Genomic DNA, 16,556 nt, shown 5'->3' on the forward strand with positions numbered 1-16,556 from the left:
TTCCTTATTTAGCGGCAGACGTGCGCGTAATAGTTCTCTTTCTTCCCGATGAGGTGGCGGAGGGAGGTGAGGATTGTTTGCTGCTAAGAGCGCATATTATTTTGCAACGATACGGCAGTCATTGGTTATGGACGGATGTGTTAAGTTGCGGAAACCCTTTCACAGAGGACAACAGTGTCCCCTTTGTATCTGGGTCACCCACGTGGCTGTGCTGCTGAGCGCGAACGCCATGTGCTTAGGGGCCTGCGGCTGCAATCAGCCCATCTGAACAAAAATCCTTTACCACTGCTCTCTAGATAGCCCTTCATTTGTAGAGTCCGTGGCGGTTTTTTTAATTACCTGTGAAATTGCACAAATATGGACACTGATTTAATTTTTTTTTGGCACGCTACCTCAAAGCCACATCTGACTATCAATAAGCGTGCATGGGTTGATTCCTGCCTGGAATGTAGCATGGCTACTCCCAATAGAAAGTGTGTGGGTTTTTATTTAATTTTGATTGGCAACTTAACGTTTCTCTATGTTAGTTCAGCAGAAATTTAGACCACTGCTCAGTGTTGTAATTACCCAAAATTAAAACTGGGTATGGTGGGTTTAGTTGCTGTCTGTTTTCATTAGGCAGCTAATGGGTGCTGTACACGTTTAGATTGCGAAACAGTGTGGCCAGCAGAAGATCATTTCATCCCTCTGAATTTGGTCAGTGTGATGATCAAACTGCAATATTGCACTGTGAGCTATCTACTCCTACTTCACCCCTAATGTGATTAGATCTAAGCAGCTTATTGTATCATAGCTAACCAGATTTGATCATAATCTGCCAGTAAAAATTGATGCTGGCAGCTAATGTCTTACTGCTGAGTCCATGGTGGTCTGGAGAGGGAAACATGATTAATGCTGCTGAGACTTTTGCAGGAGCAGGCTAAGCCTTTTGTTGGCTTTGCCCTGTGCCCAAACTTCTTGTTGACTTAATTACATGTATGGCTCCTGTACACTTAAGTCTAGGTCCTCGAGATCAGGGAGATATCTGCTTACCTGATCCAGTAAAATTGAATAGTTTCTTTTATATTTTGACAGCAAGAGAAGTGTAACATTCTACACATTAACTTGGTCATTGTATTTCCTCAAAATAAATTCATGGATCCAAACAAATTGGGGATTATTTAGTATTTATATAGTGCTGACATATTCTGCAGCTCTGTAAAGAACATATAGTCTTGTCACTAACCGTCCCTCATGGGTCACAATCTAGTCCCTACCGTAGTCATGTCTATGTATGTATAGTGTAGTGCATGTATATTTTATTCTAGAGCCAACTTATCTGTGTGGTTTTGGGATGTGGGAGGAAACTGGAGTGCCTGGGGTTGGCTGCTTTCATGATCTACCAAGGAGCCTCTGTAACTTCCTTAGTACTTGACCAGTACAGACTAGCAGTGTTACTAACTTTCTACACTATTTCTAACTGAACCATGATGAGTCTATCCCGAACCTGAATTGTGATGACACAATTTTTATGGATCTGACTGCTGAGTTCATTTTTCTACTCATCTTATCAAAACATATCAATACACATTCTGCCAAGCAAGTAGTGTTATCAACCATTAGTTGGGCAGGGTGCCTTACATATTTTTGTTAAATGTTTAAGTACACCTGAACTGAGGATAATGGTTGCTGCCATGTGTGTTTGTTGTTGTTTTTTCCCCACAATTGCACTTGCCTGGCTGTCCTGATCTTCCTGGCATCCGGTGTCTGAATCGCCCACCTGAAATGAGCGTTGCTAATCCAGTCTGACTTTAGTGACACTTGTGATCTGCATACTTGTTCAGGGTGAATGGCTAAATGTAATAAGATATCAGCAGGGCAGCCAGGCAATGTACATTGTTAAAAAGGAAATAAATGCCAGCTTCCCTATCCCTCTCAGGCCTGGAACCCACTGAAATCCGCAAACGCAAAACGCAACAGCTAGCGTTTTGTCTGAGCGGTTTGCAAGCGGATTCATGCACGTTTTCGGTCGCGTCTTGCAACAGTGTATTTTTTTGCTCAGCGGTTGTGTAGCGTTTCGCGTTTTTATCCTGATTGGTCCTGTGAATTATTTTTAATTTTGTTAGTGTGCTGAACCGCAAAACCGCTCAGTTTAGGTTTTGCTGAGCATTTCTGCTAGCGGTTCAATACTTTACATTGAAGCGCTAACGCTCCCAAAATGCTGCAGGTCCTGCGTTTGCGTTTCTGGGAAACAAACGCTCCTGTGGAAGTTGCCCCATCCATTAACATTAGCCCAGCGTTTCGGCAAACTGCTAGCGTATCGCAGTGCTGCCAAAACGCTGCCAAAAGCGCTCCTGTGGGTTCCAGCCCTTAGTCAGGTTTACTTTCCCTATCCCTCAGTCAGGTTTACTTTTATGAGGAACTTGGAGAGAGGATTGAAGGCTGCTTTTTTTTTTTTGTGGACCTGAACTCTTGCAGAGGTCAGAAGGAAAACCTAGAGAAATGCACCCTGTATGCATTTAGTTTAGCCAGTCTGATCTTTGTCTAATTGCAAGTTGTAATTTAATCTGTTCCCTGTGTCAACTGACTGCCACGGCAGATAACCTTGTTTGAAAGCACAGGATGTTACCAATATGTCTGTTTCCGTGAAAGCAGGAAGAAGCAATAGTACAGATTATTAAAGTATTTGTACCAACTGTAACAAATGTTCTCTTGTTTTTATTATGCTGTGTAAGCCTGAAAGATAAATCTAATTTAAACCGAAATCTCAATCACCAAGATCACAATTTTGGAATTGTCAAAGCAGCAAGTATTAAGATGACCACATTTCCACATGGGGAAGTTTCAAGAAGCAGCTTCAAACTTGCCCAAAGTCCAGGCGTGTGCGCCGCTGCATTGGCAGTGTTGGACAACCCTTCCACATGAGCCCAAAGCTGTCCTCTCTTGCCATCTGCCGACTTTTCTGGCATACTTCCTGGTTCCTGTATGTCACATGACATACAGGAAGTATGCCGTGCATTAGAGCCTGCAGGAGGTGAAGTGGATAGACTGGCATTGCTGGAAGGTATGTCCAGCACTGCAGCAGCTTGGGGAAGGGATAGGGGCACGGGACAGGCACAGAGACAAAATGACACAAAGGGGGCAAGAAAGAGACCCAGAGGGTCAGAGGCGTACAGAGGGGAACAATGCTTGATTTAAATGAAATTGTGAATTGAATCAATCGTGAAATCAGCTAGAAATCGTTCAGGCCTATGCTGTTGTGTACCTAGCATTAATGATGCACACCATACAATTTCTAGCAGATTTACCTGCCAGATTATTTCCAACATATCTGATCTGAATTTCTTTTTTTTTTTTTTCTGATTGTTTGTTCACGTCTATGGAAATCAATTGGAAAATAAAAAAATCCATTGAAATTCGGGCATGTTGGCAATCTGTAAATCTGCCACAATTGTATTCGAGCAGAGAAAGTTCTGACTTTAGGTCCACTTTAAACAATGGTAGTTGCCTTGCCTCCTGCTGATCTTTCTGGCATCTGTACTTCTGGCTGAATAGCACATCTAAAACAAGCATGCAGCTAGTCTATACAGAGCATGTAATCTGTATGTTTGCTTGTGGTCTATGGCTAAGTGTTTTCAAGACAGTGTTAAAGTGGGCCTGAACTATTGCACAGGATAGAAGGAAAACCGAGAAATACACCCTGTATGTATTTAGAATTTAGCCTGTCTAATTCCCCTTCATTTGTGTCTAATCACAAGTTGTAATTTGATCTCCCCTGTCACATGACTGCCATGGCAGAGATATGCTCATTTGAAAGTACAGGATGTTAACAATATCTGCTTCCATGAATCAGGAAGTAAAACTAGTGCAGATTTGTCAGGATTCAGGATGTATCAGCTGTAACAAGTCTTTGTTTAAAGGTTACTATACTGTTTATCTTTTAGAGTAGAGGGGATGTTCTGAGTTCAGGTCCACTTTAACAGGACAGCCAGGCAACTTGCATTTAAGTGTTGAAGCAAACTAATATTGCAGCCTCCATATCCCTCTTTAGGTGTTTAACAAGACAAGCATGTGCTTCTATGCCTAACTTTTTAACATGAAGTAAATGTGTAATGTAGCAGTCTGTAACTTGTGGTGATTGCTCTGTAAGCAGTTTTAATTTCCTTTTTAGAGAGGCTTGGCCTAGCGATGGATGTTACTTGAAGGCGTCCTTGCATATTTTCTCCATGAGGGGGAGTGCTGTAAACATAAAGGTGAGATGCTTCAGAATTCTAACTTTTTTTTTTTCCCACTGAAAATACAAATGATGTTTATTCTCACGATGGTCTTCCAAGCCTTAAAGAGGCTCTGACGATAATGCCTACAGGCTTAACTAATGACAAACTGCTTCTGTAACGCCTGCAAAAACAAATATTACTGGTCTAAGTTTGTTTTTTGTTTTTCACAGTATGAGGTGAAGATCTGCAGAGAGCAATGAGTGAAAGTTTGAGGTATGAGCTATTAAAATTAAAACCCTGTGGGCACAAATGCTGTGGGTTGTCTCGGTGCTAGATGCAGGTAGCTTGTGTTATGACACATCTGCCCGTAAACAAGTCCATGAAAATGTTTTGTGAAATTATTTCGTGTGGCACAGCTAGTAAGTTAATGTGATTTTCAGATTTCATTTATTAAAAAAACTAAGCAGATATACATGGACCTGAACATGTCTGGCTGTTTTCATGGTCTACCAAAGAGCTTCTGTAAACTTGAAGAAGTTTTCACAAGTGGTGACTAGCCGTGTTTAAAATGTCCACTCATTGGCCCTATCTAACTGAACCATGATGAGTCTATCCCGAACCTGAATTGTGATGACACAATTTTTATGGATCTGACTGCTGAGTTTAAACTTTCATCCAACTGTTATCAAGATACTAGCTTAAATTTGTAAAGCATTAGCACATTTATTGCTGAAAACAGCTGACTTACAATTGCCTACATGTGTGGCCATTTTTGGAACACAGGAGCTCCATGTAATTAGCATGTATGCACCTCTAAAGCCGCATCTACACGTAGATGCGGCCGCGATGCTCCTTATCAATCGAGTCGCTGATGCGGCTCGATTGATAAGATCCAACAGGACGGATATGGCTTCCGCCGATTCCCTGCTCGCTCCCCGCGAGGGGACAATGGCAGGGAATCGAGCGGAAGATAAGCGGCGGGGAATCGAATGCGGGATGCGGCGGGTACGCGGAAGAGGCGATCCGGCGGCTCATCGAGCCATCGGATCGCAGCCTCATCTACGCTTGTAGATGAGGCTTAAAGGGATGCACAGGACATCATTGCTTATGGAAGAACGGAGTGTTGAGGTTTTGCCATACAGCAAAAATGCTGCTCGCCAGTTTCCTCTGAAAACCAGCTCTGCCGCAGTGAATGCAGTACAATCCGAGTGCTTTGTGTGAATCAGCTTGCTGTGTAGACTTTGTGCTACAATATACAGTAATTAGTAGATCCTAGTCTATTTTATGTACTTTCTATCAAACTAAACTCCTAGTTATCTTAGACTCAAATGAGCTAAAGGTTTTTTTTACTTGCCTGGCGCTTCCTCCAGCCCCATAAGCATAAGTATTCCTTGCAGTCCTCTGTTTAGCAGCAATCAGCCCTGGTAACTGGCCCGGTGATGTCAGCTGTCTTATGTGCATGTGCAGGAGGTTGTCGCATGTGCAGAAGACCCCCGACTGAGCCAGTTACCAGGGCTAATTGTGGACAATGGGGGACAGCAAAGGATGCATTTGTGCTTATGGGGCTGGAGGAAGCTACATTTGTAAAGTATGAACCAGTTTTTGTAACTTTGTTATCCTCTTTTGCAGGAGTGTCTGCAGTCTGAAGATGTCATATGGAAGGATGAGCTGGTAAGCTTACAGCTGTGCTTTCATTCTGTAGCCATCCTTGTATATGTCTTGTCCTAAGGTCCCACAATCAATGCATGCTCTGAATCTCCATATTGAGATGCTTATTGTGCAAAACATGCACTGTTAAAGCGGATCAGAGATTAAAAAACTAACAAGTCTATATATTTAAAGTTTAGATTACACAGCAAATTAGCTGCAAACAGCTTCAACAGTGATTATTTATTCCTGTGATACGAGTGACCATGTTCTGTTTGTCACATTACACAGGCAAGGTGATGGCATCTCCACCCCTCAGCCTGTGACAAATTGACTCCATTGTCCTCCCTTCTGCCTCTGAAATCTCTGGCCAGTAACCTTCACCTGCCCAGACTGGGCTCCCATAAGCCCCTGCTACCTGGGATTGAGTGCCTCGGCACTATGGAAAAGCTGTGGGCGAGGCTTGTTTAGTTTACAGGGAATTGGAGAATTAAAACCAAAGTATTTGGCTTGAGGAATGCCCTATAAACTATATGAAAGACACCATTATGCAATTGGTAAGTTTCTAAGATCCACTTTAATAGGAATTGATCCTGGGTTTGATATTCTAATCTAGCCCAACCTGACTACAAAACTTGCCTAAATTCTGCTAACGTTTAGTTGAAGTTCCTTGGTGTAGTTGGGTTTCTATACTAAATGCCTACATCTTCAGATGTTCTTCTGGCCCCCAGCCTTTGCAGTGCAAATGATGTCTATCATCACGATGGTCTTCCAAGTCTCGAGGCTTTGACGATAATGCCAAATGGCTTTGCTGATGCCCTGCAGAATTTTTTTCTTTTTGTGGGTGAGGGTATAAGGTGCTAAAGGATTTATGCAAATATGTAACCTAAAGCTTGCTTTTTCAGGCTATCTTGAAGACTTTCAAGAACCTGCAGGGTACAGGCTCCAGTCTTTGACCCTAGACTGCCAGGTATGTGTAATGTCTACCTCATTCAGAGTATTCAAAATGCTTATGCTTTTAACTGTATATTTACTTGAAAGGGGGGGGGGGGGGTTATTGTAGTTATAAAGCACCAACCTATTAAGCAGAGCTGGACATTAGATGGCAGTTGAGAAAGCATGACTGAAGTTAACCTCCCTGGCGGTAAGCCCGTGCTGAGCACTGGCTATGCTGCCGGGAGGCACCGCTCAGGCCCCGCTGGGCCGATTTGCATATTTTTTTTTTTTGCTGCTTTGCTAGCTGCGTGCAGTGCCCAATCGCCGCCGCTATACGCGTCGCCGCAGCTGCCCCCCAGACCCTGTGCGCTGCCTGGCCAATCAGTGCCAGGCAGCGCTGTGGGGTGGATCGGAGTCCCCTTTGACGTCGGTGACGTCGTCCCGCCCCGTCGCCATGGCGACAGGGAAGCCCTCCAGAAGATCCCGTTCTTTGAACGGGATCTCTTGATCTCCGGAGGGGCTGGGGGGATGCCGCTGAGCAGCGGCTATCATGTAGCAAGACCTCGTCTCGCTACATGAAGAGAAAATAAAAAAAAGTATTTGCTGGCCCTGGCGGATTTTGACAAACAGCCAGGAGGGTTAAAGCTTAGATCAAGTGCCAGTACATTCAAACTTCTGTAGGGTGCCTATTGATTGATTATACAGTTCTATGTAATTTGAAGAATTACACATGTCAATTTACCCTCCTATGTTTTGGTAAGATTGTGTAATCAAGATTGGTTTACTTTAGATTTTGGAGTGCTGAGCACCAACTCTTTGCTTGTGAATCCATCTGCCAGTTATCAGTGTGACCAGCTTAAAGGGAACCTGAAGTGAGTTATATGGAGTAGGCCTGAAAGATAAATGGACTTTAAACCAAAATCACAATCACCACCAAGATAATTGTCAAGTGGCGAATAACGTGATCACATCTCCACATGGGGAAGTTTGAAGCAGCTTCAAACTTCCCCAAAGTCTCAGTGCGTGCAACCCGCTGTGTTGGACATGCCTTCCATACGAGTCCAACGCTGTCCGTCTTTTTTATTTATTTATTTTTTTTATTTTTTATTTTTTTTCTCCCCACAATTGCACTTGCCTGGCTGTTTTGCTGATCTTTCTGGCATTCAGTGTCTGAATCGCCCACCTGAAACAAGCATGAGGCTAATCCAGTCTGACTTCAGTGACACTTGTGATCTGCATACTTGTTCAGGGTGTATGGCTAAATGTATTAAGAGATCAGCAGGACAGCCAGGCAATATATATTGGCCTAAATTCACTAAAATCATGCTGGAGATAAGGATAGAGAACCTACCACCACACATCGCTCTTGCATTATTAAGGTGTAGATGTTTTCACAGTGAGGCCCAGTGCACACTGGGTGGATCCACCGGCCGCATTGTCAGCTCCTATATAATATAGGTAACCAACTATGGAGAATACTAACTCAGTGAAGCGTTAGTTCTCGTCAGATGGGTTCTTAACCAGTCATACCAACAATATATATTTTTAGTATCCCATATATCCCCAATGAAATAATGAGTCTCAGACCAAGATCACTTTTTATCTTAAAATAAATGTATTCTTGTAATAATAAACATAGAATATACAAAGATCACATAGAACAGGGTTATTATAAAAAAGGCAATAGTAAAAATATCTAGCAACATTTCTCAGCCATCAGGAGTACATAAATTAAAGATACGTACCACCTCTCCTTAAAGCATATCTCAGCAAAATGTCTTATCTGAACAGTGCCTTGACCTATATTTATAGGGGACATCGTACCTAAACCAAGTTTCACTCACGTGAGTTTCAGAGTCTTCACAAGAGACAGACATGTGAGGGGGAGTTGGCCTTGGATGGGGCAACTTGAAATTTACGACTCCAGGGTTTATGCACAGTTGAATGGGTCATTTAAAGTTCATTCTCTCTAGGTGAGAGTTGATTTCACAGAGTTCACCTAGAGTTTGAGCTTACTAGGTAAAAGGGCATCTATAGTTCATAAGCAGTTCATACGGTTATTATAATTCACAGCACACCAGATATAATAGGATTATTAAACACACACTGCACATGATATAATAATGCAAACAGTTACATTAGTCATATACCATAAGATATGCATATGTTTCTCTAATTATAGTGCTTACACTATTTCAGTTTACCTAATGACAACCTGATAATAAAGATTAAATATTTTTGACAGCATCCACCTGAAAATCTGCGTGGCTAATGTAATTGAATGAGCTGGTGCACCCCGGCGGTTTGAGGGTTTTTAGCAAACCTCAAACGTGCCTCTTGCTGCACGTTTGCGGGTTGCTAAAAACCACAAACCACTGGTGTGCACCAGCCCATTCAATTACATTAGCCACGCGGATGCAGGCGGCAGATCGCATCCAAATCCACTCTGTGTGCACTAGCCCAAATCTGTCCTCCACACCCAAAACCGCTAGCGTTTTGTGGATCTGCTAGTGGTTTTGGTGTGCACTGGGCCTGAGTTATCTTAGCTCTTCAGTCCTTAAAGAGTCTGAAGCGAGAATAAATCTCACTTCAGACCTCAGATAGCAGGGGCATGTGTGCCCCTGCTAAAACGCCGCTATCCCACGGCTTAACGGGGGTCCCTTCACCCCCAAATCCCCTCAGTGCAGCAGGGGAGCGCTTCCTGGTTGGGGCAGGGCTAACCGCCGCAGCCCTGCCCCGCACGTCTGTCAGCGCATATCTCCGCCTCTCCCCGCCCCTCAGCCTTCCTTCACTTAGAGGGGCGGGGGAGAGGCGGCGATGCGCCGCTGATAGACGCGACTGGAGGCAGGGCTGCAGCCGTTAGCCCTGCCTCCAGGAGCGACAAAGTCTGCGACCAAGTGTTGCAGGGGGGGTAGTTTGGGGTGAAGGGACCCCCGCGGTTTAGCAGGGGCACACATGCCCCTGCTAACTATGAGCTCTGAAGCAAGATTCTCGCTTTAGAGTCTTTTTAAGTTACCTGTCTAGTTAGTTTCACATGCAGTTAATTAACAGCCTGTCTTTAACTTTAGAATTCTGGCTGAAAATACAAATTATTATTCTCACAATGGTCTTCCAAGCCTAAAGAGGCTCTGACGATGATGCCTACAGGCTTAACTGATGATAAACTGCTTCTGTAACACCTGCAAAACCGAATATTGTCTAAGTTTGTTTGTTTTTCACACAGTATGTGAGGTGAAGATCTGCAGAGAGCAATGAGTGGAAGCTTGAGGTATGAGCTATTAAAATATTTAAAATCCTGTGGGCACAAATGCTGTGGGTTGTCATGGTGCTAGATGCAGGTAGTTTGTGTTATGACACCTCTGCCCGTAAACAAGTCCATGAAAATGTTAAAGTGAAATTCTTTCGTGGGGCACAGCTAGTGAAAGTTAATGTGATTTTCATATTTAATTTATTAAAAAAAAGAAACATGTCTGGCTTTTTTTTCATGGTCTACCAAAGAGCTTCTGTAAACTTGGAAGAGGTTTTCACAAGTGGTGACTAGCTGTGTTTAAAATGTCTACTCATTGGCCCTATCTAACTGAACCATGATGAGTCTATCCCGAACCTGAATTGTGATGACACAATTTTTATGGATCTGACTGCTGAGTTCAATTTTCCATCAACTGTTATCAAGATACTAGCTTAAATTTGCAAAGCATTACCATGTTCAGTATTGCTGAAAACAGCTGATTTTTACAATTAACATGTTTGGACATTTCTGAAAAGAGCTCCCTCTAACATGTATGCACCGCTAAAGGGATGGACAGAATATAATTGCTTATGGAAGAACGGAGTGTTGAGGTTTTGCCATACAGCAAAATGCTGCTTGCCAGACTTTCCGCTGAAAGCCAGCTCTGCTGCAGTGAATGCAGTAAGATCCGAGTGCTTTGTGTGAAGCAGCTTGCTGTGTAGACTCTGTACTACAACATACAGTAATTAGTAGATCCTAGTCTATTATGTACTTTCTATCAAACTAAACTCCTAGTTTGAGTATCTTAGACTCAAATGAGCTAAAGATTTTTTTTTTTACTTGCCCGGGGCTTCCTCCAGCCCCATGAGCACAAATTTATTCCTTGCAGTCCTCTGTTTAGCGGCAATCAGCCCTGGTAACTGGCTGGGTGATGTCAGCTGTCCTTTGCGCATGTGCAGGAGGTTGTCGCATGTGCGGAAGACCCAGATTGAGCCAGTTACCAGGGCTGATTGTGGACGAACGGAGGACAGCGAAGGATGCATTTGTGCTTATGGGGCTGGAGGAAGCACCTGTGTATGTATTAAATTACATTTGAAAAGTGTGAACCAGTTTGGTTTTTGTAACTGTTATCCTCTTTTGCAGGAGTGTCTGCGGTCTGAAGATGTCAAATGGAAGGATGAGCTGGTAAGCTTACAGCTGTGCTTTCATTCTGTAGCCATCCCTGTAGATGTCTTGTCCAAAGGTCCCACAATCAGTGCATGCTGTGTGAATCTCCGTATTGAGATGCTTATTGTGCAAAACATGCACTGTCAAAGCGGATCTAAGATGAAAAACTAACAAGTCTGTATATCTAAAGTTTAGATTACACAGCAATTCTAGCTGCAAACACCTTCAACAGTGATTATTTATTCATGTGATACAATGAGTGGCCATGTTCTGTTTGTCACATTACACACAGGCAAGCTGATAGCATCTCCAACCCTCAGCCTGTGACAAATTCACTCCATTGTCCTCCCCTCTGCCTCTGAAATCTCTGGCTAGTAACCTCCTCCTCCTGCTCAGACTGAGCTCCAGTAAGCCCTTGCTACCTGGGACTGAGTGCCTTGGCACTCTGGAAAAACTGGGCGAGGCTTGTTTAGTTTAGAGAATTGGAGAATTCAAACAAAAGTATTTGGCTTGAGGAATGCCCTATAAACTATATGAAAGAAACAATTGTGCAAATCTCAGATCCACTTTAATAGGAATTGATCACGGGTTTGAGATATTATAATCTAGCCCAACCTATGACTACAAAACTTGCCTAAATTCTGCTAATGTTTAGTTGAAGTCCCTTGGTGTAGTTGGGTTTCTATACTAAATGCCTACATCTTCAGATGTTCTTCTGGCCCCCAGCCTTTGCAGTGCAAATGATGTCTTATCATCACGATGGTCTTCCAAGTCTCTAGACTTTGACGATAATGCCGAAATGGCTTTGCTGATGCCCTGCAGAATTCAATTTTTTTTTGTGGGTGAGGGTATAAGAGGTGCTAAAGGATTTATGCAAATATTTAACCAAAACCTTACTTTTTCAGGTGATCTTGAAGAATTTCAAGATCCTGCAGGGTACAGGCTCCAGTCTTTGACCCTAGACTGCCAGGTATGTGTAATGTCTACCTCAGAGTATTTTTCAAAATGCTTATGCTTTTAACTGTGTATATGTACCAGGGAATTTTTTACTTTTATTTATAAAGCACCAACCTATTACACAGCGCTGGACATTAGATGGCAGTTGATCTAAGCTTTAACTAGTCATGCCTTTTCTCAAATGCCAGTACATTCAAACTTCTGTAGGGTGCCTATTGATTATACCGTTCTATGTAATTTGAAGAATTATGGAGACTGTCCTATTTTCTTAACAATACCAGTTGTGTAGTATTTTGATCCTTCATATATTACTGCTGCTCTTCATGCACCAGTACTGACGATTCGCTGTATGCTTGTGTTCAGGATGTAAGCCCGACGAAGGCTGCAAGGCCGAAAGCTTGCTTATTCTTCTTTTTAGTTAGCCAATAAATGGTATCATCCTGATTTAAAATTTCTTGCTTTTACTGATGGCTAAAACAGTACAATACCCTACTGCTACTAGTTTCAGGTGTAATAGAATGTTATCTGAATACTTGTTCAGGCAAAGGATCAGCAGGACAGCCAGGCAATGATTAAAAGGAAATATGGAAGCATCCCTGTCCCTCTTCAGCTGCCCTTAAAGGATACATAAGGCTAAACATACTGCAAATGTATTTACCTTGGGCTTTCTCCAGACCCTCGAAGTCTGTAAGTTTGCCACTCTTCTGGGGTTCCCTATATAGCAGCTGCTTGCAGGCGTGTTCTGCGCAAGTGTTGAACACTCAGCAGAAGGGGCACAACTGAACAGCACATGTGCAGAAGCTGCCTACCTGGCCAGGTCAGTGGCTGCTTACAGTGTGGACCCCAAAAAAGTGGCTGACAGCAGAACTATGGCAAGGGACAGACTTCTAGTGGCTGGAGGAAGCCCCAGGTAAGTAAATTGTAGGCTTTTTTATTTATTTTTTGGACAACTGAAGCAAATGGGACATGGAGACTGAAATTTGTAAGAAATACCAGTGCCAGGATATCCTGCTGGTCCTCTGCCTCCAAATACTTTTAGCCACAGACCCTGAACAAGCATGCAGCAGATCAGATGTTTCTGACATCAGTCTCACTTCACTAAGATCATGATGGAGATGAGGCAAGAGAAGACTTACCACCACACATATTTAAGGTATAGAAAAGTTTTCACAGTGAGTTTATCTCTTCATTCCTTAAGTTACCACCTCTGTAGTTTAACCTGTAGTTCTTTGGTTTTATTTTATGAGTTAATTTTAGAGATCTTAACTTAATGACAGAGTTAACTTTTGGTTTGCCTGAGGTAAAATGTTTCCTGAATACTACATGCCTTATCACCATGGTGATAACTCTAGAAACAGTAAAGACAGGAGTTACAGTAAGCTTAGTAAACTGTTAGATCTGACCATATTAGCTGCAGGCTTGTTTCTGGTGTTTCTAACACTTCTGCTGTCAAATAGACCAGCAGGGGTCCAGGCAGCTGGTATTAACCTCCCTGGCGGTATGTGCCTGACGTCGGATGACGTCATGCTGATCGTCGCCATGGTGACAGGAGAAGCCAAACAGGGGAACGCATTGTATACGCGCTTCCCTGTTTGCTATTGATGCCAGCGACGATCGCACTGGAGGGACACATGCGCCCTCTAGTGGTGTTTCATGTAGGTACCACTCTGGTAGCTTTACATGAAACAAAAAAAATTAAAACTTTTTTTTGCCCATTTGAAGAAAAAATTAACCGCCAAGGAGGTTAAACGAAAATAAACATTGCAGCCTTGTATTCTCACTTCCGTTGTCCTTTAAGTGTACTGGCAGCTCAGTTATCAATCTGAACAATGATGAATCTATCCCGAACCTGAGTTGTGATGACACAAACTATGGATCTGACTGCTGAGTTCAGATTTTTAGTAAGAATGTTCCACCCCCAGCCAAATGCTCCTTGGTAACAGGTCACTTTTCTTTTCCTTAGGAACGTTTGCGGAAGAGACTAAGCAAACTGGTAAGCTTAATTTTTGTTTTGACATCTAAATTCTTTAATGTCAATGATGCATTACAATTTACCTACATTGTTTGACTTTTCTATGAGATAAGCTTCATATACTGAGACATGCTGCTCTAACCTGCAGTCTTCATACTCCGTGTCTACACCAACTAATGATTCTCTTCTTATGTTTCAGGTCCCTATTACTGGCAAAGTGCAGAGATGGCCATTATCAATCAAAACTAATTATTTTAATAAAAATGAGTCTAAAATGAGTTTTGTTATCCAAATATTGTAGCTGCTCTAGGCATGCGTGTCAAATATATGCCTGGTATGTGTGGATTGTGCTTATTGGAGATGGTCAACAAGATTTTAATTTCACTATATAACTGTAGTTTAGAATTGCACCAGTAACATTTTAATTGGTTTAAACCTAAGCTGCATAAACATGCATCTCGGTAACACTCTGGGGCTGACATCTTTTGCAGCAGTTTTGCATACATATCACATCCTTGACTGTTCCTCAGTTTCTCACTCCTACCATTTTTGAGGGTGGAGTTAAAACTAGAGTGATTTGAGGAAACTTCTCATTCTCCCATCAAGTCAGGAGGCTGACTTGAGATCATCTTGGGATCAAAGGAGAGGTTTGAAGCCTTCAGAAAAAAAATGTACTGGCTTTTAGAAGTGTGGGTAGGGATTTATAACATGCTGAGGTCTGGCTTTCCAAGCAAATTCAGCCCAAGAATAGAGTGCAAGAGAAGTCTCCCAAACTGTCATTGAGATCTAAAGCTGGCTGTTTTAGTGTACAGGTAGCAGAAGGCAGAGGACCTCTCACCTGTTCCATTGCGGTCTAACGTCCCATTGTGCTGCGCAGCCTGTTTCTTCGTCCACTGTTCCCCAGCACCTTCTTGTGTCGCATAATGACTCAATCAGAAGCCCTCTAGTGGTGGCATCTCCTGATGCGCCATTATGCGATGCATGTGAAGCCGCCGGGGACAGTGAACGAAGAGGGGGCAGGTCGTGCAGCCCCCAGGCAGCACGATGGGACTTTACACCGGCATGGAACAGATGAGATGTCCTCTGCCTTCCACTGTGCCTACTCTGCTTAAAGAATGGGGGCATCCTGACTTAAGAATGAATTCAGGTTACGAACCTACAGTCTCTAGTCATTAACAGAGGACTACCTGTACAAGAGTTAATTAAACATAAAAGATTTAAACATACCTGTGGCTTCTTCCAGCCCCATCCACTCAGATGGCTCCCACACCACTGTCAGTCTTCTACAGCTTCGGTACCAGGTTTCGTAACTACAGCCAGTCGTGGCCGCCTGACGCAAGAAAAGTGCTCTTTACGTATTAGTGGCTGCTGGAGAGATGCATAGAGGGCACACTTTTGTGCAGACTGGCTGCTTGTGGAGCTGAGAACAGCAGCAGGGGAACGATTCATGCAGATGGGGCTGGAGGAAGGCCCAGGCGTGTGTAACTTAAGACTCTGGTTTCCTTTAACCTCTTCAGCACCATGCATATTAAAATCTACATCCTGTCTATGAATGCTAGTTTCTAACACGTTGGCCTCAATTCACTAAGATCATGCTGGAGATAATCAAGCAAGAGAATTTGCCAGCACAGGGAGTTATCTTGTATCTTCATTCCTTAAAGGGATACTGTAGGGGGGACAGGGGAAAATGAGTTGAATTTACCCGGGGCTTCTAACGGTCCCCCGCAGACATCCTGTGTTGGCGCAGCCACTCACCAATGCTCCGGCCCCGCCTCCAGTTCACTTCTGGAATTTCTGACTTAAAAGTCTGAAAACCACTGCGCCTGTGTTGCCGTGTCCTCGATCCCGCTGATGTCACCAAGAGTGCACAGCGCAGGCCCAGTATGGTCTGTGTCTGTGCAGTACACTCCTGGTGTCATCAGCAGGAGTGAGGACATGGCAATGCAGGCGCAGTGGTTTTCTGACTAAAGTCAGAAATTCCCAGAAGTGAACTGGAGGTGGGGCTGGAGCATCGGTGAGTGGCTGCGCTAACACAGGATGTCTGCGGGGCACTATTAAAAGCCCCGGGTAAGTTCAACTCATTTTCCCCTGACCCCCCCCTACAGTATTCCTTTAAAGAGAACCTGAGGTGCTTTCTAAAGGCTCATACACATGAGCCACAGAGGTGGCTTGAGCCATAAAGTCTCCTCCCTACACAGCCCAGCCTCTATGTAGTGTCCCAACAGGCCCCCTGCACTCTGCTATGCCCCATAAATCACAGCTGTGCTCAGCGTGTCCCAGTGGGCAGTTTACCTATGTAGTGTCACACTCGTCGCTCCCCTTCCTCCTGCATAGCCCTGGTCCCCGTTTGCGTCCCTTCCCTCCCCGCTGAGTGGAGTGGAGGGAAGGGACATGGTCGGGGACTGGAGCTATGCAGGAGGTGGGGAAGTGGCGAGCGTGACACTACATAGGT

At 43.6% G+C, this 16,556-nt stretch overlaps 1 long non-coding RNA gene and 9 other non-coding genes across 10 annotated transcripts; all 10 read left to right on the forward strand.

The window, feature by feature from the left end:
• Window positions 1-14,382, forward strand: LOC137521644 (uncharacterized). The gene is made up of 10 exons (XR_011022171.1): window positions 1-66; window positions 4,151-4,232; window positions 4,427-4,469; window positions 5,826-5,867; window positions 6,749-6,813; window positions 10,003-10,047; window positions 11,152-11,193; window positions 12,081-12,145; window positions 14,096-14,125; window positions 14,304-14,382. It is a non-coding gene; the product is annotated as an uncharacterized lncRNA (long non-coding RNA).
• On the forward strand, window positions 1,462-1,530 carry LOC137523179 (small nucleolar RNA SNORD50). The gene has a single exon (XR_011022541.1). It is a non-coding gene; the product is annotated as a small nucleolar RNA SNORD50 (small nucleolar RNA).
• Window positions 4,278-4,362, forward strand: LOC137523169 (small nucleolar RNA SNORD35). The gene has a single exon (XR_011022531.1). It is a non-coding gene; the product is annotated as a small nucleolar RNA SNORD35 (small nucleolar RNA).
• On the forward strand, window positions 4,792-4,860 carry LOC137523177 (small nucleolar RNA SNORD50). The gene has a single exon (XR_011022539.1). It is a non-coding gene; the product is annotated as a small nucleolar RNA SNORD50 (small nucleolar RNA).
• On the forward strand, window positions 6,584-6,667 carry LOC137523167 (small nucleolar RNA SNORD35). Its single transcript, XR_011022529.1, has one exon. It is a non-coding gene; the product is annotated as a small nucleolar RNA SNORD35 (small nucleolar RNA).
• On the forward strand, window positions 9,863-9,943 carry LOC137523170 (small nucleolar RNA SNORD35). The gene has a single exon (XR_011022532.1). It is a non-coding gene; the product is annotated as a small nucleolar RNA SNORD35 (small nucleolar RNA).
• Window positions 10,359-10,427, forward strand: LOC137523178 (small nucleolar RNA SNORD50). The gene has a single exon (XR_011022540.1). It is a non-coding gene; the product is annotated as a small nucleolar RNA SNORD50 (small nucleolar RNA).
• LOC137523168 (small nucleolar RNA SNORD35) lies at window positions 11,911-11,996 on the forward strand. Its single transcript, XR_011022530.1, has one exon. It is a non-coding gene; the product is annotated as a small nucleolar RNA SNORD35 (small nucleolar RNA).
• LOC137523180 (small nucleolar RNA SNORD50) lies at window positions 13,957-14,023 on the forward strand. The gene has a single exon (XR_011022542.1). It is a non-coding gene; the product is annotated as a small nucleolar RNA SNORD50 (small nucleolar RNA).
• On the forward strand, window positions 14,161-14,237 carry LOC137523156 (small nucleolar RNA SNORD34). The gene has a single exon (XR_011022518.1). It is a non-coding gene; the product is annotated as a small nucleolar RNA SNORD34 (small nucleolar RNA).
• Window positions 14,383-16,556: the final 2,174 nt, after the last annotated feature.

Source organism: Hyperolius riggenbachi, chromosome 6 (genome assembly GCF_040937935.1).
Source record: "Hyperolius riggenbachi isolate aHypRig1 chromosome 6, aHypRig1.pri, whole genome shotgun sequence".
Lineage (NCBI taxonomy): Eukaryota > Metazoa > Chordata > Amphibia > Anura > Hyperoliidae > Hyperolius > Hyperolius riggenbachi.